Source organism: Ovis aries, chromosome 19 (genome assembly GCF_016772045.2).
Source record: "Ovis aries strain OAR_USU_Benz2616 breed Rambouillet chromosome 19, ARS-UI_Ramb_v3.0, whole genome shotgun sequence".
NCBI classification, from domain to species: domain Eukaryota; kingdom Metazoa; phylum Chordata; class Mammalia; order Artiodactyla; family Bovidae; genus Ovis; species Ovis aries.
The window spans coordinates 35,908,948-35,931,294 of record NC_056072.1 but is presented as its reverse complement, the minus strand read 5'-3'; the positions used below and the strand labels follow the sequence as shown (position 1 = coordinate 35,931,294).

The 22,347-nt window shown below is 41.5% G+C and overlaps 1 protein-coding gene across 23 annotated transcripts in view; it reads right to left on the bottom strand.

Moving 5' to 3' along the window:
• Positions 1-22,347, bottom strand: part of MAGI1 (membrane associated guanylate kinase, WW and PDZ domain containing 1) — a 653,852-nt gene that overhangs the window by 223,037 nt on the left and 408,468 nt on the right. The gene's annotated exons all lie outside the window — the stretch shown is intronic.

Below are 22,347 nucleotides of genomic sequence, written 5' to 3'. Positions count from 1 at the left end.
CACTCAGATGGAATCAAAGTTCCTTGAGAACACTAATCTGTCTTCTACTTCCCAATATATTCCCAATGCTTAGAAAAGTGCCTAGAATGTAGCAGGCCTTTAATAAATACCTGCTGAATAAATGAATATACACAACTGGAGACTGCCATATGTGAGGTATTGCACTAACCCCTATGATACATTTAACATGTAAAATATCCCCAAGGCAACCCTCCTCCCCAGCTCACAAATTTATTCCAATTGAGGTTTTAAACTATACCATAGGCTCCACCAGAATGTAAGCTCCCTATAGGTAGGAACTTACATCTGCTTTCTCACTGCTGCCTCCTCAAACCCACATAACACGTGGCATGCTGTAAGCTCCCTGCAGACATGAAATACAGCTCTTGATGGCTCTGAGTGTCTGTTCCTACCCAGACACAGAAGTCACACCAGACACAGGCTCAGCTCTGCGTAATGACTAGATCAAAGAACAACCAACCAACCAACCAGGTGGCAGTGCTACACACAGGGGCCTCTCTCATTATTCTTGGGAATATTAGCAAAAGGGATGATTTTAAACATGGCACAGAAGCATTTCGCATCAGGGGACAGCCCTTCGGAATTCCTATTACATCACAGCAGAGAGAGCCTCACCAGTGTTGACATACATGAGGATGCCGAGCACAAAAACGAGGTCAAGTAAAACTCTTGTGGAAAGCAAGCTTCTCAAGGGAAATTGCTGGGGTTTCCCTCCACATTCTCACTTTGTGACCTCACTTCTCTCATCTTGAACGTCACCACTCAGGTGATATTCCCTGCCATGAGCCCAGCTATCCAGGGAAGAAACCTCAGTCATCACCTGTCTTTCCCTGGGGTCTCTGATCTGATAGAGCAATTCTCACAGGCTTTGCTACATGAATGTGAATGTTCCAAAGATGGATAGACCTCTTCAGCAAATGAACACTGCTATGAGACAGGACTACAATGTCTATAGCCTTTGGGATGAAGGGTACCATTTTCATACACTCTTGCAGCACTATCTAATAAAGACATCATGTGAACCACATATGCAATGTCAGATTACATGCATAACATTAAAAATAAGTTTAGGATTAACACATACACTATATATATATATGTGTGTGTGTGTGTGTGTATGTATATACATATACACATATAAAACAGACAATAAGGATTCATTGTATAGCACAAGAAACTACATTCTTATAATAACCAATAATAGAAAAGAATCTGAAATATATACATATATATAAAATGTATGTATGTGCCTATAAAGCTGAATCACTTTGCTGTATACCTGAACTAACACAGCATTATAAAATAATTACACTTCAATTTAAAAATATTTTTTAAAAAGTAAAAATAAACAAGTGATATTAATTTAATACTGTTTAAATTTTTATTCTAACCTGATATATCCAAAATACTGTAAGTATAACATGAAGTCAACAAATAATTGTTAATGAGATATTTTACTTTCTTTTTTCATACTAATTCTTCAAAATCTAGTATATATTTTGCACGGACAGCTTACTTCAGTGCTACCTGGTCACATTAGAAATTCTCCAAGTCATGAATGGCTAAAGGCTACCAGAGTGGGCAGCCAAGTCTGTATGTTAAGTTCTTTCTCTTTCAGGATGTTAGTGTTACTCTCAGACTAGCACCATTTCAAGATTTTACAACCGATTTTAAAATGTCTCCTAACCTATAATGACATCACTTGCATTATTCTCAGGTTCAAAAACATGTTCCTTGCAAGGCAGTTAAATGAAGCAATATCACAGCATGAAAGGACAGACGTGTAAGACAGAGATAACCTGTCTCTCATTTGAAAATACTATGTGTGTTTCTCTGACCTCTAACTAGAACCCATTTCAGTTAATGTCATCAACTTCCTTAAGTTTCTTATATGGAGTTTCTATGGATAGCAAGGGCAAGTCTGTGCTGACTGCAAGGTTTCTTGAAACAGCATGCCAACATCACCACCAACAAACAGCAAACAAATGCACAGCAACAGAAAAGAAGCTGGAACAGGGCAAAGTTCAAGTGCAGTTACCTTCTCATTGTAACTGCATGCCTGTAAGTCAGCTCTTAGTGGTCCAAGATGAGGCTTAAGAAGAACAGGACAGGACTCTGAGAACTCAAAGGAATGCTCTAACCAACTTTTTAATGAAGAAGAACTTTAAATACACTCAGGTTAGGAGAGAATTTACCAGGGGAGAGAGTTGCTTTGAAAATCTATACCAAGAAGAGCTCTGTCATTTTCTCCTCAGAGATTAGAGCTTCTACTAGCCTCTCAAAGGTGAAATGGATTACCAGAATACTAGAGGCAGTTCAATTTGCAGAACTTTCCACAGCAACAGTGGTGTGAAGCCTGTAGCACGATGGACCTAAAATAATTAACACATCACCGAGCGTCCAGACTCAGACATTCCCCACCCTTATTTCCATCTACCACGACCTAAAAAAGAGTTCCTTCTGCAAAAGAGAACATACTGGTTTAATGTTAACTGCCTCCTTTGAGGGTGGAAGGCTAGTTTCCAGTATTGTTCTGCCTACAGAATGAGACATTCAGGCCCACTTCTAACAGCTGACTCAGCAGCGAGCAGCTGAAAAAACGGTTTTTCAGACCACTTCTGGAGTTGGTGAGGCTCTGAAATCACCCTGCCAAAATCAGTGATTTCTTCAAAATGGGGTCAGGACACAGAAACTCAGAGGCTCTATCTACCAGCCCTCTTTCTTGGAAAAGGCAAAGACCAGCCTACACACACCCACTAGCCAGAAAACAGCCAAAACGAAATGCAGCAACCTCTAGCAGAGCTGAGTGATTAGCAGTGTCCCGCAAGGCTGGGAAGCCATTAGTCTATCTGCAATTATTTGCTAGCATCCCATTCAAGTGGGAGAGATACCTAAGAATGAGTCATGGGGCATGGTTCTTTGGCCTTTGAGAAAGCATATAAGAGCAGAGAGAAGAAAAAGAAAATCATGCAGCATCCCAAATGCTTCCACCCTCAGCCTCCCTAAAAATAAATCTGAAGTGTGTGGGTAAAAAGATATCAATAACTACACACTAAAATAAATGGGAAATGTAACAGGGCTACAACTCAACACATACTCCTCGACTCAGGACACTGTCTCACAAAACTATATGCGTGATATTCTCGGTGAGGTAAGCATAAACAGTAGGCATGCTTTCCTCGACTCATTTCTTCAATCACTTCACGTCTTTTCATGCACTGGGCACCATGCTAGACACGGATGCTGCAATGGTTGACAAAGACCTGCCTACCTACGTTCACCTGAGTCAGTGACACTGATATTTATAAGGATTGTTATTTGGTGAATACCTACCATGTGTTATGTTCTATGCAAGGCACCCAATCCTAACAACCATCAGTAAGTAGGCATTGAGACCATTTTACAAATGATGTAACTGAATGCTGAAGAGGTCAAATGACTTGCCATGGTCAATCGATAGTCAATGACAGAGCCAAGAGGTCCAGATTTGTCTGATCGCTGTCGTAAGCTTAATGTTTGAAAAAGAAGTGTTTATACTGTATAGCACAGGAAACTATATTCAGTATCTTGTAATAACCTATATTGGAAAATAATCTAAATGTATTCTAAAGAATACATGTGCATAGATATATCCTTATATATATAGATCATTTTCCATATATATACACATATATACTTTAACCACTTTGCTGTACACTTGAAACTAACACAATATTGTAACTCACCTCTAAGTTTTAAAAAAATGAAATGTTTATAAATAATGTTTGAAAGTGTTATTTTGTATTTTTAAAAAATCAGGCAAGCCAAACATGAGCAGGATTGAGTGATAGTTTGTACATTCTCTTAAAATGTGTAATTGAAAAAAACTCCACTTTAAAAAATGGATAAAAGACACTTCACCAAAGACACTGATGGCAAATATACACATGAAAACGTGTTCAACATCTTAATCATTTGGAAAATGCAAGTTAAAATCACAAGGAAATACCCCCATATTATGTATTAAAAAGTCTGGAGGTAAGGGAAACTTTCTTTTTTTAATTGACAATACCAATTGCCTGTGAAGATGCAGAGCAGCTGGAACTTTTTCACATTGCTAAGGAAGAATGCAAAATAGTTCAGCTTTTTGCCAAAGACTTCAGCAGTTTCTTATAAAGTTGTACATATTCACCATCACCAGTGATCTCACTCCTGGGTATCTACCCAAGCAAACTGAAAACCTGTTATTTACACAAAACCTCTCTAGTATATCTTTGATTCTTTCCCTAGGGCTCTGAATCTATTCTCTTGCTTCCCGTGGAAGCTCGTTTATTGACTTTATTCATAATCCCCTAAAACCAGCAACAACTCAACTGTCCTTTAACTAGCGAAAGAATAAGCACACTCTGGTATGTCCACAAAGTGGAATATGATGCAGCGAGAAAAGCGAACAATATGATAGAAGCAACTAAATGAGTGAACCTGAAATCCTCTTAGTAAGTGAAAGAAACTAAATCCAGAAGCTTCATACTATACGATTCCACTTATACAACATTCAGAAAAAGGCAAAATCATTCAGAACAGAAAACAGCTGTGGTTGCCAAGTGATAGCGGAAGACTAAGAACAAGAGAGTGAGAGGAAAGAACTGAGCAGACAGAGGGGCTGAGACTGTTCTGTGCCTTGAATGAAATGGTGTCACAAGATTGCATGCATTTACCGCAACTCAGACAGTAATTTAGCAAGAAGAGCAAACTTTATTGCAAGTAAACTCTGAAAGGTGAATAAAGCTCACTTCAAAAAACTGTGGCTTTTTAACACAACAAATTGAACACCTCTCATAGATGCATTACAAGGCTGGAAACTCATCTTGATTATAGCCATCTCAAATTACAAGTAATTTTCTTAAAGACAAAATGTTGGACCACACATACTTTCCTACCAGCAAGTAACAGACTTCTTTTCTTTAACCCCTTCCCTCTGGTTGGTAAGTAGAACAGTTCCTGCCAGTACCTTCACTCTCAATGCTGGAAAATACAAAAATGTGGTGCAGGGGAGCTCCTGGGATAGGGGAGACAGGTTTCTCCTCAGTCTGTAATGTCATAAAATCTGCTGTAGCTAATGTATGTCTTTACTGGAGAGAAACTGTCACAAAGCTGTAATTTTCCAAAGGCTTGCTGGTTTCCCATTAGGGAAGATGCACCATAAGAATAACCTGGTTTACTGCCCCAGGAATTTCCTTCCTCATCTACTGCTGGGTAAGTACTCTGCTGTCAAAGTCACGGTTAGCTCCTTTTGACATCTTGTGCCCTTCCCCAATAAGTTATCTTTGGGCCCCAAGTCTCTCTTTACCCTAATGTTTTTCTTACTATCACTAGAATATTAGCCACACTCTCCATCCCACTTTTATGCAAGACTCATTGAACACAAAGAGACCTAACAGAGGCCCTCAATCAGTAAGTATAAATGAAGTCTCTGGCAAGACAGAGCAGCTCCGCTTGGCAGTTTTGGGAGAGGAACACTCGTGTCTCAATTCCCCAGCACACATATGGTTCCCTCCCTGGGGCTTGAGAGCTTATTCTCTTGCTTTCCTTAGAGGCTCCTTTCATGAACAGCCCCCGAGCTCTGGCTCATCTGCCTACCAAAGACTTGTTAAAAACCTATATTACAAGCAATTCAAAGCATGAAATGAAAATTGATGCTTTCAACTCCTATAATGATGAAAACGGGAAGCCGCCAGAGACTCCGTGTTCCTTCATTTTCCATGTCAGTTTCCAAGAATACAGATATCAGCATGTTACATGAGAATAACATGGGAACCAGGGTGAAGCATTCCTCCCTAAATTTGACCCCAGCATGGCAGAGATTTTGCAGGAAAATACAAATCTGGAAGCAGAGAAAAAAAAAATAACAAAAATAAAACCCCGGCACTTCAGAATGGACACTCACCAGAGTAAACATAACAAGCAACTCCCTGTATACAAAAGTGCATTAAAACAATGAATTGCTATGTTCTTGAATGGAAATCAAATCACACTGTTCAATCTGAACAACACGAATGAAAGCCTCATCACTCTACTTCTCAAATGGGCAGTTCAAGTTCTATATCTGCACAATTTAAACATATATAAAATAAGACAACTGAGCAAGATTACAATCTCAGTGTTCTCTTGCAATATTATGTTCTATACTTTTAAGAAAAGCATAGAGGGTAACATCTTTTCTATCTTCTATTTAAATTTAAGTTTCATGAGGGCAATCATTGTATCCTCGATACCCAGCAAACCACTTCAGTATTCTTGCCATGAGAATCCCATGAACAGTATGGAAAGACAAAAAGATAAGACACTGAAAGATGAGTTCTCCAGGTCAGTAGGTAGGTGCCCAGTATGCTACTGGAGATCAGTGGTGAAATAACTCCAGAGAGAAAGAAGAGAGGGAACCAAAGCAAAAACAACACCCAGCTGTGGATGTGACTGGTGATGGAAGTAAAGTCTGATGCTGTAAAGAGCAATACTGCATAGGAACCTGGAATGTTAGGTCCATGAATCAAGGCAAACTGGAAGTGATCAAACAGGAGGGTGGCAAGAGTGAACATCAACATTTTAGGAATCAGTGAACTAAAATGGACTGGAATGGATGAATTTAACTCAGAAGACCATTATGTCTACTACTGTCGGCAAGAATCCCTTATAAGAAATGGAGTAGCCATCATAGTCAACAAAAGAGTCTGAAATGCAATACTTGGATGCAATCTTAAAAATGACAGAAGGATCTCTGGTCGTTTTCAAGGCAAACCATTTGATATTACAGTAATCCAGGTCTACGCCCCGACCAGTAATGCTGAAGAAGCTAAAGTTGAAAGGTTATATGAAGACCCACAAAACCTTCCAGAACTAACACCCCAAAAGATGTCCTTTTCATTATAGGGGACTGGAATGCAAAAGTAGGAAGGGAAGAAATACCTGGAGTAACAGGCAAATTTGGCCATGAGGGACAGAATGAAGCAGGGCAAAGGCTAATAGAGTTTTGCCAAGAGAATGCACTGGTCACAGCAAACACCCTCTTCCAACAACACAAGAGAAGACTCTACACATGGACATCACCAGATGGTCAATACCAAAATCAGATTGATTATATTATTTGCAGCCAAAGATGGAGAAGCTCTATACAGTCAACAAAAACAAGACCAAGAGCTGACTATGGCTCAGATCATGAACTCCTTATTGCCAAATTCAGACTTAAATTGAAGAAAGTACAGAAAACCACTAGATCATTCAGGTATGACCTAAATCAAATACCTTACAATTATACAGTGGAAGTGAGATACAGATTCAAGGGATTAGATCTGATAGAGTGCCTGAAGAACTATGGTTGGAGGTTCCTGACACTGTACAGGAGGCAGTGATCAAGACCATCCCCATGAAAAAGAAACGCAAAAAAGCAAAATGGTTGTCTAAGGAGGACTTACAAATAGTTACGAAAAGAAGCAAAAGGCAAAGAAGAAAAGGAAAGATATATCCATTTCAATGAAGAATTCCAAAGATTACCGAGGAGAGATAAGAAAGCCTTCTTCAGTGATCAATGCAAAGAAATAGAGAAAAACGATAGAATGGGAAAGACTAGAGTTCTCTTCAAGAAATTAGAGACACCAAGGGAACATTTCATGCAAAGATGGGCTCAATAAAGGACAAAAATGGTATGGACCCAACAGAAGCAGAAGATATCAAGGAGAGGTGGGAAGAATACACAGAACAAGTATACAAAAAAGATCTTCACAACCCAGATAATCACGATGGTGTGATCACTTATCTAGAGCCAGACATCTAGAGCCAACCTGGAATGTGAAGTCAAGTGGGCCTTAGGAAGCATCACTACAAACAAAGCTAGTGGAGGTGATGGAATTTCAGCTGAGTTATTTCAAATCCTAAAAGATGATGCTGTGAAAGTCCTGCACTCAATATACCAGCAAATTTGAAAAACTCAGCAGTGGCCACAGGACTAGAAAAGGTCAGTTTTCATTCCAATCCCAAAGAAAGGCAATGCCAAAGAATGCTCATACTACCGCACAATTGCACACTCATCTCACACGCTAGCAAAGTAATGCTCAAAATTCTCCAAGCCAGGCTTCAATAGTACATGAACTGTGAAATTCTAGATGTTCAAGCTGGTTTTAGAAAAGGCAGAGGAACCAGAGACCAAATTGCCAACACCCACTGGATCATCAAAAAAGCAAGAGTTCCAGAAAAGCATCTACTTCTGCTTTATTGACTACGCCAAAGTCTTTGACTGTGTGGATCACAATAAACTGTGGAAAATTCTTAAAGAGATGGGAATACCAGACCATCTGACCTGCCTCCTGAGAAATCTGTATGCAGGTCATGAAGCAACAGTTAGAACTGGACATGGAACAACAGACTGGTTCCAAACTGGGAAAGAAGTGTATCAAGGCTGTATATTGTCACCCTGCTTATTTAACTTGTATGCAGAGTACATTATGAGAAATGGTGTACTGGATGAAGCATAAGCTGGAATCAAGATTGCTGAGAGAAATACCAACAACCTCAGATATGCAGATGACACCACACTTATGGCAGAAAGCGAAGAGGAACTAAAGAGCCTCCTGATGAAAGTGAAAGAGAAGAGTGAAAAAGTTGGCTTAAAACTCAACATTCTGCAAGCTAAGATCATGGCATCTGGTCTCAACACTTCATGGCAAATAGATGGGGAAACAGTGGAAGCAGTGACAGACTTTATTTTTTGGGCTCCAAAATCACTGCAGATGGTGACTGCACAATGAAATTGAAAGACACTTCCTCCTTGGAAGACAAGTTATGACCAACCTAGACAGCATATTCAAAAGCAGAGACATTACTTTGCCAACAAAGGTCTGTCTAGTCAAAGCTATGGTTTTTCCAGTGGTCATGTATGGATGTGAGAGTTGGACTGTAATGAAAACTGAGTGGTGAAGAACTGATGCTTTTGAACTGTGGTGTTGGAGAAGACTCCTGAGAGTCCTTTGGACTGCAAGGAGATCCAACCAGTCCATCCTGAAGGAGATCAGTCCTGAATATTCATCGGAAAGACTGATGCTGAAGCTGCAACTCCAATACTGTGGCCACCTGATGCGAAGAACTGACTCATTTGAAAAGACCTTGATGCTGGAAAAGACTGAAGTTGGGAGAAGAAGGGGATGACAGAGGATGAGATGGTTGGATGGCCTCACCGACTCAAATGGACATGAGTTTGAGTACACTCCCAGAGTTGGTGATGGAGAGGGTGGCCTGGCGTGCTGCAGTCCATGGGGGTCGCAAAGAGTTGGATACGAACAAGTGACTGAACTGACCTGAACTGAAACCTAGAAGAGTGGCATATATGTACAATGTGCTCAATAAATTTTTGTTGAACAACTGAGTGAATGATATTAGAGGTAAGATAAGATTGCTTTTGTCCCATCATTTGACTATTGGGTTCTGTAAATTAGAAATAAACTTTATACACCTAATTTGACACTTCATGGCAGACCTAGCAGACACACAAACACGCAGGAGACACAGAGTGTATCCTTGAACTTATGATCTAGATAGGGAGACAAGAAATGATTATTTGATATAAGAACCACATAGGCATCCACTAAATCCACATAAAGGTTCAGAGAAGGGAGAGTCAGCACGGACAGCCTGTAGCCTGCAAAGAAGGCCTCCTGAAGGGCACAGACATGATGACAAGCATTGACTGGCCAAGAAAGATTAAAAATGTCAAAGAAAGGACTCATTTCCAGAATATGATGTTCGATGGGGCAGTGGGATTAGATGGTTCTGGACTTTTACATGATAACAAGATACTTTGAACACAGGTGCAAACTCACCATTTTGAACACCCGCTTCTACCACACTTGGGCTCATTTATCCCTCATTCAGCTGCACGTTTCCATTCAGATGTTCCTTATGACCTTCTGGTCAGCCTGGTCACTCTTCCCAGGACCCTGTACACAATCTTGGCCTCCTCCCTCTTTCTACACCTCCCATCCCATGACTCACTAAGTTCTCTTTCCTGAATACCTCCTGAGTCTCCCCTCCCCCTGGCCTCCTTTGCCTTAAGTTTTCACTGTAGCCATAGCTTCTCTGTTTCCACTCTACTCCTCACCACCCACATTAATTTCATCCCATAAATTAAGGGTTGACAAACTTTTTCTGTGAAGGGCCAGATAGTGAATAGCTCAGGCTTTGGAGGCTGTACAGTCTCTGATTCAACTACTCAACAATGCCACTGTAGCACAAAAGCAGCCATAAACAATACATAAACATAGAACTGTGTTCCAGTAAAACATCTTTAACAAAAACAGGCGGTGGCCTGAGGATCATAGTTTGATGAACCCTGTCTTAGATGTCTGCCAGAGCGGCTTTCAAAACCTACAAATAAGACCATGTTATTCCCCACCCTAAACTCTTCTAAGTCGCCCACTGCCCTCAGGAGAAGTTCCAGGCTCCTTGGCAGGACATACAAGGGCCTCTGTGTCTCTCCCCTCGCCAGTCCCTCACAGCTCTTGAGACTGCACATTCAGCAATCAATGACTTGATGCTTCCCAGAAATACCAACCTCTCACGCCATGATTTGCACAGGCTTGGGTCCTCTTTCTGCAATGTCTCCTCTAGTATAACTGGCTACATACATCCTCTAATACATCACGTCTCTAATACATTGCGTCTGTCCTTCAAACCCATAACCAACGTTTCATGAAAATTCCCCGACCTGAATTCTGGACAAAATTCAGGCCAGTGTCTTTATTCCCCAAGAACTTTTACATAATTCTTTTATACCCATGGCATACTGGAACGTCTGCTTGTATATGTGTCTTCCCCCACCAACTCCAATGGACCCTCTATGAGGATAAAGGTTGTGTTTCGTATATCTTTGCATTAGCTGTGTCATAACAGCTAAGTTTATTAATTTATTTAATTAATAAAAGGAAGTCACAAAACTTCTAACTTGGTGCTCATTTCACTTGGCGTAACTTTAAATAAAGAGACTGCAACTCGCTCAGTGTTCTAACTATCTTGGTGATGTCAATGATTTGAATTCAACACTCACTATTTAAAGTTGTCCAAATGTCAGAATGAACTGTTCTTTTTCAGGAGGATATAATTCAACATTTCCCCTCTTAAAAGAGATGTAGTTTAAAACTGCTACTTAGCTGTCTCCCCATTAGTCTTTAATTAGCTGCTTGAACAATGCTGAATATGTCGCATCCTCTTCCAGAGAGCTAAGTCCTCAAGCAATTAGTCCTCAAGCTACCAAGTATGACCTGCATCACCACTGTGCAAACCTTCACAGAACAGGGAACAGCCCTACGTGTTCCAGAGCTGGACAGAGCTTCTGAGACCAGAGGACACGTGAGCTCAAAGTAAAAGCCCGTAAAGAGTCTTTGACCTGTCGAAGTTGCAAAACTTTAAAAAACTATGTTAAGTTTTGGCAAAGATGAAGCGAAATAAATACTCTTGTACACACTGATGGGAATGTAAATCATACAATCCTTTCGGTAGAATAATTTGGAAGTACTTTCAAATCCCAAAATGCACACACTCTGAAACTCAGTGAGGCCAGCTTCAGTTTAGCTTTCGTTAGGATTCACAGTTGGGCGCCCAGGTGTATGCGCAAGATGCTCTTTTTCAGCACTGTTTCTACCTTTCCACAACTGAGGGATGATGGTGCAGCCATGTTCTCCATGAATTCACCCACTGAGTTCCTGACAGCCCACTTCCGTGTCTAATAAACATCTCAAACTCAGTAAGTCTAAAATGAAACTCCAGATCTTACAACAAGAGATGACCCAGCCCATGGCCTCCCTGGTTGGGCTCAGACCGTTAAGAATCCGCCTGCAGTGCGGGAGACCCAGGTTCAGTCTCTGGGTTGGGAAGATCTAACTGGAGAAGGGAATGGTAACCCACTCCAGTATTCTTGCCTGGAAAATACCATCGACAGAGGAGCATGACAGACTACAGTCCACGGGGTTGCAAAGAGTCAGACACAACTTAGAGACTAACACTTTCACTTTTCACTTCCTGACACAGCCCCAGCTCTCCCCATCCAGTAAAGAGCAACTCCATCTTTTAAGGTGCTCCATTTAAAAAAACAAACAAATAAAATCTTGTAGTCATTCTCATATCCCTCATCTAAGCCATCAGGCAATTGCTTTGGGGATGCTTTCAAAATACACCTAACCATTTATACCACCTTTACTCCTACTGCTACTCTGGTCTAACCACTACCATCTTGCACTAGGATTTCAATAACAGCTTCCCAGCTGTGCTCCCTGCTTCTACTCCTCCAATAAATCCTTAATGCATTAACCAAAGCGAGACTTCTCCTATGTTAATTGAGACATGTCATTATCCCAATCAAGACCCTGCAGTGACTACCGCTACACCTGGAGTCAAGTAATTAAAAGGATCTAAAATGCTTGTTATGACCTGTCTGCTGTCCCTTACAATTTGACCTCTCCTTCCACATTTCTAGCCTCTGCTCTCTCTATTCCAGCCACTCTTGCCACAATGCAGGTACCACTTCTATCTCAGGGCCTTTGCAACGCCACCAAAGGACATCTGTACTTCAGCCAGATATATACATGGCCCCTCGCTTCACTCTTTCAAATTTCTGCTTAAATGCTACTTTCCCAGAGAGGTCTACCCTGATAACCCTGTTTAAAATTACAACATGGCCCATTTCCACAGTCTTGACAATGTTACTCTGCATTGCTTCCCCTCCCGCATACCACCTTCTAACATACAAAATAATTTATACTTATTTGAGTACATTAACTGTTTATTGTCTGTTTCCCTGACCAGAACATAAACCCCAAGAGGAATCTTCATCTCTTTTGGTCAATAATATCCCAAGCACCTAAAACAGTTTCTAGCACATGAAAGTTGTTTAATAAATATTTGCTGAATGAAAAATCTTAATGATTTTGTCAGAACAAAATGAACCAGCCCTAGCAAATAATCATCTAATAAATATGGGTTCCAGTTATTAGAAAGAATGAAGTAAGCATACAGGTACTGATGTGGAAGGTTGGCCAATCATAACGACAATAATAAAAGCCAAGTTACTAGTATGCAAAGACAGTTATCACAGCACTATTAGCAATACTGAAAATAAAGACTAACAGAAACAATCTAAAATCTCTTTACCCAGGTAATATTTAAATAGATTATGCCAATCCTCAAGTCATGCTTTGGATACCACATAGTCGTTACCAAGAATTATGTATGAGTATTTACTTTATCATATTAAGATGTCAATTTCAGCTAGGGGAAAAAAGTTCTTATTGAGTGAACAGGATTTAGAGTGTAATACCATTTACTTTGAAATTAAAAAGAAAAGAAGTTGTGTGTATCAATATTAAAGCAAAAAAGGAGGGAAACCAAATTTCTATACATATAATTTTTTATATTTGAAAGATATATTTTAAAATAAGTTATTTTTGAGGAGTGAGGCTGAGGAGAGAAAGAAGGCTCCTGTGTAATTTTATACTGCATTGTTTCATTGTGCAAGGAATCAAGCAAGTTTGATTCAGAAGGAATCAAACCAACCACAGACATTTTTGGAACAAGCGTCTCACTGCTGAAAGATTTCATTTTAACTAATCATTTCAACCTTATTCCCTATTCCCTGATCTTATTAGGACTAAATTAATATGGATTCTAATACAAGCTTGAGGAGGGCAGGGAGACTGTCTGATTTGGTCACTGTGCTAATTAATACTCAGAAAGTGTCTGGCACATAGTAGGCTCTTAAATATTTATAAAGTAAATTGGTTCTAATATGAGACCACCTCCAGGTAAAAATATAAGCAATGAATGAAACAGTTCAAAAAGAAATATCAAAGGCCTCCATAAACTAGAGTATTAAGCCTCCAAATAAGGGGTTAAAACATTTCAGACATTTTTGCTCCCTTTGAGGTCTCTCTCACAATCATTGTGTATTTTCAAAGCAACTCTCTTTGGCACTGCTCCACAATTAACTTGAAAATTATGGCATTTGTTGTCTCCTAGGCAAGTTACTTCATATGATAATTGTCAAACGTATAGATTCCCACTGATCTAATATTCATAGCAGCAAAGAAGAATACCCAGTGCAATAATTCAGACCCAAGGTCAACTATAGTGGGACAGCTCATGGAAAAAGGAGATTCTCTAATCAAGAGAATAGCTCAGCATTTAAGATCAATTAACCAATTAGTAGAAACCTAAATGATTTTCAAATTTCCAATAGAACAACAGGAAAACTGGTTTGTGGGAAAGAATATATGTTATTAAAATTGATAAAAAGTGGTGTTTCCTTTTTCTGTTTTTAAAACAACATTTGATGGAATCATGCTTTTTGCTGTTTTGCTGAGTAATTCCACTCCAGGAAATTACTCAAACTTTTTCACAGTGAGTGCTCTACATTCTCAATGCAACTGCTCATTCAATTGCTTGTTGAACACATGTGATAGGTTAAGTGTTGGGCTTAGAACTCGTACACAGAAGAAGGAATAGCAAAACCCTCCAGGGACAAATATGCTGCGCCTCACAAAACAGAGGTATGTGCACTATGCTTTTTTGCTGTCCTTTCAGGTTAGATAAACGTAAAGTGTCAACACATTCAAATCTTCTCATTCAAGAACTTTCAGCCTCGTAATTCATTTCTAAGTCCTCTTCTACTCTCATGCTTACAATCTGCTCAAACACCTTAGTAAATACTAGGCAACATTTCTACCATTCTGTTTTTAAATTTGATAGTTGATTCCAAACTTTAACAGATGTCAACCTCATTGGAAGAAAGAATAAAAATCATTAACAGCAGCTCCAGAACTGTATCAACAAAAAACAAAAACAGGTATCTAGATCGCATGCAGTCATCAACTCAATGAGACTATGGGGAAGTGAATGGGTTCAGTGTGGCATTTTTATCAACATGGCACCACATATCAAATAGGTTTATCAGTGAAAATGGCATACCACACTCCTTCAGAGGTATTGTTTGGGCATAATTTTCCTGGCTGTGAGCATCCTAAATTGATCAGTTGTGCCGGAGATCCCCAGGAGCCGAAAATTGTCATCAAGACCCAACACACCAGCAAGATCTTTGCACTTAGTGTTTATAATGCTCTAAAAGTCACCCAGAGCCGACCGGCTGTCAGACACAGCCATCAGAAGAGTTACTGAATTAATGGTTGGCACTGCTCTCTTTTCTTCCCACCAGACTTCTCAAATTTTTTTCGACAGTTTTTCTGGTGCCAGAGGGTGTCAGTATGACTGCAAGGGATGTGCTTACAGTCAAATATTTGGGGCCTGATTATCAACATAAAAACAATTCTAAAAAGAAGAGGCAAACATGATAGGAAAATGGTGATCACCAAACTAACTGGATTTTGCCATGAAAACATAGTTACAAGGGAAAGACACTACTTGGTATGTATTTGATGGAGCTGAGGGATTCCTGTGATTTCCCTTTTTCTAACACTATTTCTCTGTGTTTACTTTTCCTTTTAGAAATTCTTTCACCTTTAGTTATAGGTGTCTCCCAAATTCTTTTCCCTACAGCAGCTCTAATCAGCCAGCATCATGGATCTATATATACTTCTTGGGATCAGTAAATCAGCAATCTCTGTTGGTATTACATCACCTGCTTTAAGTGACACAACAGAGGGTCAAACAGAAGTTACAATTTAATTTTTCTATCACTGGTATCACGTAATCATGGTGATTGGCTTCTCTATGAATATGAGAGTCTCATTCTCTCTCTCTCTCTCCTCTTTTTCCTCTCCTCTACCCACATCCAGATGCTACGAGAGAATGGAAACAAGGGGGAGAGAAAGAGTCCCTCATCAGAAGCCTCTGCTGCATGAGTCTTAGTAATATCAGCTATCGTCAGGGCTTCTGTGGTACCTTTAATGCACGGGCAGCGTTTCTGTTTTCACAGTTATGCACGTCAAAGAGCTACAGCTGTTGACTACAAAAACAGCCCTGGTGTCAGAAAAAATACACTAGTCTGAGGTGGTCCTTTCTGTTCATGAAATTGTTACCTGCAAGTTTTCAGAGAACCTGAGTTCCATGATTGGTAGCTCTAGGAAACACACCAGAGGCTCCATCACAAACTGTTCCTCTGACCACAGTTAACTTAAAAGGTAGTGAGGCTCTGGACTCCCCTGTGGGAGGTCTCATGATAAACACAACTCTCCACGTTTTTGCTCAGCACACACCAGCAGGTAAGACTCAAGTCTAAAGGAAATATAGATCCATTCAGGAGCTATAGTAAGTGAAAAGAACAACAAACTGATCCCACATCTCTTTATTACATGCACAACAAATTCAAATACCAAAATCCAAACATTTTTTTTTTAATGCTGCCGCAGAAATATAGCCTAAGAAAAAAACTACATAGGGATGCAAATCAGTAACATTCAGTACTTCGTTTGGTGGGGTCCAGGAGGGGTGAGGTGGGCTTCAGGATTAGAGACCAGTGTCCTCAGCAGGGAGCCTTTCCCTCTGGCCCATCCCCTTCTCCCAAAACGTAAGAGGAAAGACACTGGGAGGCCAGGGCAGACTGCTTCTGTTTGCTCAGTTGAGAAATGGAGGAATCAAGACCCTGTTGATACCATTAATCTGCTAAAGCTTTCAACAGCACTGAAATTCATGGGCAACTGATGAGCTGCATCTTGTTGACAAGTTCCAGTGCAAGTTAAATCAAGAAAAGAACCTACGGGCATATCCAATCAATACTTGAGGGCTTGCAAAGTTATCAAAAACACCAGTTTTTAGAAGCTAAGAACCTTACCGGTGATAAAAGACAAGCTTTTTCTCAACTAAAGAAATGTATTTTCCCAGAACCAGAAAGACAGTATGTTATTATTGAGGTTACCGAGTTCATATACATGGGTTCATCTGTGTTGTATACATACCCACTCTCAAATATTTTTAATATGAAAAAGTCACGATGACCTCATGCAAAAGCTTCCAGTTTTATTGGCTCCCCCAACAAACATGTCTGAACGTTGTGAAAGCACTGAATACTTATTCAAGATGAATAGTAAAGCAAACAAACAGACCACAACAAAAACCAGCAAGGCTGTTTTGGTCAGCACACACTCGTGAGGAAGTAGCCTCCTCAATGATTCTCAACTGACAAAGCACGAGCACGGTAAACTCTACTACATACCTCCTAATCCTTATAAATATGCTACACATACCCTCAAATAATTTGGCTCAGGCACAAATCCATTCCCTTTGTGTTCCAGGCAAAAGTCCGTGTTTCAACACCACGACATGACAGCTTCCATGCACACTCCACTGTTGCCTGGTACTCAGGTCAGACTCACGACTTGGGAAGGGGAAGGGCCGGCCTTCATGCCTCTCTAAAACCCTCCCAGCCTTCCTTGCTTGGCCCACTCACTTATAAGAACCACACAGCGAGAAGAGCCTTTCAGCTCCCAAGCACTCAGCAAGCCAGAGACTCTAGATTCTGTTTTCTATTTTCTGGTTGCCCACAGACATCCATATCTTACCTAGATAAGACAGTGCTCTGATACACACATGTTAATTTCCAGAAAACTTAAAAAGCCGCCTGCACCTGCAGGTACTCTCTTACTTTTAAAAATGGGTAAAACGGGAGGAGGGGATGGCAGCTCTTTCCTCCTTTCATTTCCCCAAGAGCTTGCAAAGCCCTCCAAAGTGCAAAGACATTTGCCCACCAGTGCCAGGGCGAAGTAGCTCACCCTCTTCCCCGCCTACCCCAGCCTGGCCGCCGGAACAATGCAGTAACATACATTTCCCAACACCTGCTGGAGCCTATTAATATGCACGGGGACCTATTGATTTTTCCCCCGTCCCTTCCCCTGCCCTCCACACTGAGCAGGCTTTCATCTCCTCCTTTACCATCCATCAGGAACTCATTTCGGCGCCCCCTTCCCCCTCCCACCGCCGGTTCCCATTCAGCCGAGCCCCTCTCTCCAAAGCCGAGGCTGACGAGCACACTTTGGAATGCACTTCATTAAAATTTAGCCGCCCGATTCCAACCTGCAATGCGGAGGAGGCGATACAAAGCGCGCGCCACACTTCCTCCAGCATCCCCTTCAAAAGCCCCATTGTTCGCCAGGCATCTGCTCCAGAGCCCGGCCTCTCCCTACCCACTGACCCCTGATTTTTTTTTTCTCCCCCCACCCCCTCCCGCCCGCCCTGCCGGGCCAAACGGGCCTGTCCGGTGAATTAGAACGCAGCCGCAGCCATCTGGCCCTCCCAAGCTGGCCCGGTTTCTCCCCGCCCCTCCTCCCTGGTCCACACACCACACAGGGCATCTTCACCTCCATGGATGTTCCCACAACCCAAGCGCAAACCTCGGGCGACGGTGCGCCTCCGCCGACGCCTGCCTGTGCCCAGGCTTCCTCCCGCAGGCGAGCGTTCGAATCCAGAGGTGGGCAGGGGGCGGCGGGGGCGAAGAGCGGGCGATCGTGGACCTCTTGTACTTGCCTGCAAACCCCAGCCCAATCGCCAAGATTAATCCTTCCCTTTGTGAGCCAGAAAGAGCCTCCCACCACGCTGGTCCTCGGCTCTGCAGCGGCTGTAAAGAGAGGCGGGGGTTGAGGGGGTGGGGTGGGATCCGAACCCCTTCCTAGGCGAGCTGGGGGCGCCTCGGCCACCTGACCATGGAGAGGTTTTGCGAGGGAAGCAGGCGCTGGCGGCAGGGGCAGCTGACGGTGCGAGAAGGAAACGAAGATGCCCAAGCTTGCGCCTTTTATATTACAGGCGACATTTCTAACACATGACAACAATTTCCATCTGTATTTAAGCCGAGAGTGTGAAAAAAGAGCATTACATCACAGAGCCCGGGTTCCTAGAGGCTGCCGGATATCTAGGCCAGGGGGATTAGGGCCGCACCTGCGGAGTGGGCGGAAGCCAAGAGCCAAGCGAAGCGGGCACGGCCTCTCCCGTCAGGCGCGTCAGGTCCCCGTCGCCCGTGAGGTCCTGGGGGAGACCTTGGCCAAGGAAAGGCGGGATATAAGGCTGCTCCATTTGCAAGACGCAGAAGGCTGGGGGAAGGAAAGACGGGGGAAGGTGGTGATTCTCTTGGCTAAGGATGCAACCCTGACTTCTTCAAGAGGAAGGGGCAGCTGGCTTCCAAGCACCTTCAGGTGGGACTCATTTCTGCCCTTCTGCCTTGTCCCCAGCTCTGGAGGGAACTTCAAAGATAATAACTCTGATGTCTGAAATAATAGTTTTCCCTGGAGTTAGAGGTGGATAGAGAAGCTTAGCATATTAATTTGGGAAATCTACTTTCAAGGAACAGCCACTTCAAGAACTCAGAGCAGAAGCAGGCTCAGAATCAAGCTGTTTCTTTAGGGCTTATCTCTGTGTCATTCAAATCCACTCTTTAAACGTAAGAGACTAGTGGTGTTATCTCGCCTCTGCTTCTGATGAGGCATCCTTCCCCTCCTTAGGGGTCCTCATCCTCCTTACCGAGAAAACTTTATTGAAAGCCATCTGGCTCTAAAGAGGTACATTTTTCCCCTCTATTGTCAAATAGTCGGTCCTTAGAAACTGCTGAAGCCACTTGTAAGGCAGAGAACGCCCACAGACTGTCAAAGGAGGGAGACAGCCCACTGCCTGCCTTCCCCTCACCCAGGTGTGACAGAGCCGCATGTAAGCAGCCTCTGAAAATTCCTGACTCAGTTGGGACAGGAGGAGATAAGGAGGCAGAAGAAATATTCCAGGGGGGACAAGTGACAAGAATATAAGAAAAGGGAGGGAGGAAGCAAGGGACATGTCTATTCCTGGGGGCTAGGGTGGACAAGGACAATGCAGAACCTATATTCAACATGGACAGAAGACCAGATTTCATGTGATCATAAAGCAGTGATGGAGGAAAGGTGAGAGGGCAGCAGAGACATTGCAGTCACAGGGTAACAGAAAGTCCACCCTTGAAGGCAGTGCCAGCTGCATCTCACACCAGATGAGAAAACAGAATGTGTTCCTTCAACATTTGCTACCCAGTAAACAGTCTCTGTGTGCACATCCATCTTGCTATCGGTTCCCTGACAAACCCGGATGTGGACGGACAGCATTGCTAAAGCTCCTTGTCCTTCTAGCCATTCATGATGGTCAAAACCCTCAACTCTGGAGTCACACTCACTGCGTTCTCCCTGTTCTCTCTACCTTTCTGCAGTGGGGCAGAGGGTAACTTACTTGCTAGGTCTGCACCTGTTTTTCTCCACATGTAAAAGGTACTAAAACTACTTGTTGGAGAATATATACCAAGTGCCTGGCACAGTTCACCACACAAGAAAACGGTGCTCCCTAAAATAAATGTCACCTATGATTATTATTATCACTTTATCTCTATGTAAAGAGTCCTCACAAAGCGAAAACCTCCATCCTCTACTTCTGTGGACACCTACAAATTAGGACAGCTCCACAGGCTTAGCAAAAGGCACACACCAGCACCCTGGATGTCACCTGGTCAGAAACAGACACCCTGGAAGAAAAAGCAGGTTCATCTGCTTCATTCTTGTCTCACATCTACTTTGAGGAAGATGGAAAGCCCTTGAGAGGTGAATGAGGAGTATTAGATTACATTTTTGGTTTGCAAGAAACAATAAAAACTTAAGGGGATGGTTTCTTTATCAACCATGTACATAATACATGTGAACATTTACATCATTTCCCCTCTTGATCATCATCAAAAAGAAGAAACAAAAAGGAAAGCAGATTCTACATAAAACTTTTAAAAGCCTTTAGCTACAACCCAATGCTGAAAAATGGAATTTGTGTGTTATTAGTTTTCCACAAGAAAATGATTGTGCAGTACAAATTAAATTGCTCTTTTGCAAGGAATCTGCTTAGAGACTGCACTGATGGGAACAAAAATACAAAAGCCATTCTCCTTATGAAAGAAAGAAGGGAACTTTTATTCAATAAGTATTCAAGGATGTAGCTTTCCAATCTTCAATAGGGGGAGAAAAATAGCCCTCATTTGGTTTGGAAATGTCCCTAACAATAACAAATTATTTTCAATCAGAGCTCCAAAAACCAGGTTTCTCTATGTCTAATGAAGCACAAGGAAAAGATTCCATGAAAATTTACTTGGTTTTCATCAGAGTACACACTTGATCTCAAAAACTGGCTCTCTGAGCTTGTGTGGTCTCCAGCGTAAGCCAGGAGAGATGCTTTACTGCATTTTTTCTGAGTTTCTTTTTGTCATACACACACAAAAATGAAAACCAGTAGGTCCTGAACTAGCCTTCCTTCCTGGATGTCTAACTTCTGAAACTTAAGGGTGAGCTACGCAGTGTCTCCAGAGCACAGTTCAGAGTGGTAGCGAAATGTAGATATGCTTTTATGACAATATTTAACTAACAATGGAAAGAAAAGGGCCAAGAATTTCCTCCACTGACTGTGTTCAAAGCAATTACAGAAATAATTATAAATCAGACCAATTAAATGTGGGGAAGTGACCACTTGGGAGGCGATAGAATGTAGTAATTCTCAGAGTGGCATTTGGAGCCAGACTAGCTGGGTTGAAAACCCACCTCTGGCTCTCTCTTGGTATGAATCATTGGGTAAGGGATACCACCTTGCTACACCTTCACTTTCTCACCTATAAAGTGAGAATAAAGCATTCCTGCCTCATAGGATTGTTACAAAGACTGAGTACATACCGGGCAAGGCACTTATATGAGTGGCTGGGGCAGAGAAAAGTACTTAGTAAGTGTTAGTTATTACTGTGACATCAATCACTTCTCACATTTAGGTTGCTCTACATATGTCTTCCCATAAATACGTATGAGCACATACCAAGTACACAGCATTTGCGTGTAATAAGTACTACATGTATAGAGTTGAAAAAAAACTTTACAGTTATTTTTTAATAGAAATATACTTTGGATAAAATTATATTGATCTTTTCATGTGACATTAATAATACAGGCTACCTTCGTGGAGTAAAATAAAATAAAAACAGAAAAAATTTAATGGAAAAGGAAGAAAAATTATCAATAATAATAATAAAATCTGTGGGATGTACCTAGATTCCTAAACAAAAGGAAATTATAGCTTTAAATGCATTTATTAGAGAACAAGAGAGACAGAAAATTAATGTCTTCTGCTTTATACTCATGAAGCTACAAAATAAAAATGAAATGAATTTTTGAAAGAAGCAAAAGAAAATTTGAGTTGAGACAAATGAATATCCACATACAAATGAATCACGTTGGAAACCAACCTCATACAGTACATGGAAAGTAACTCAAAATGAATCATAGCCTAAGTGTAAGACCTAAAACTATGCTGCTCTTGGAAGAAAACACAGGAGTA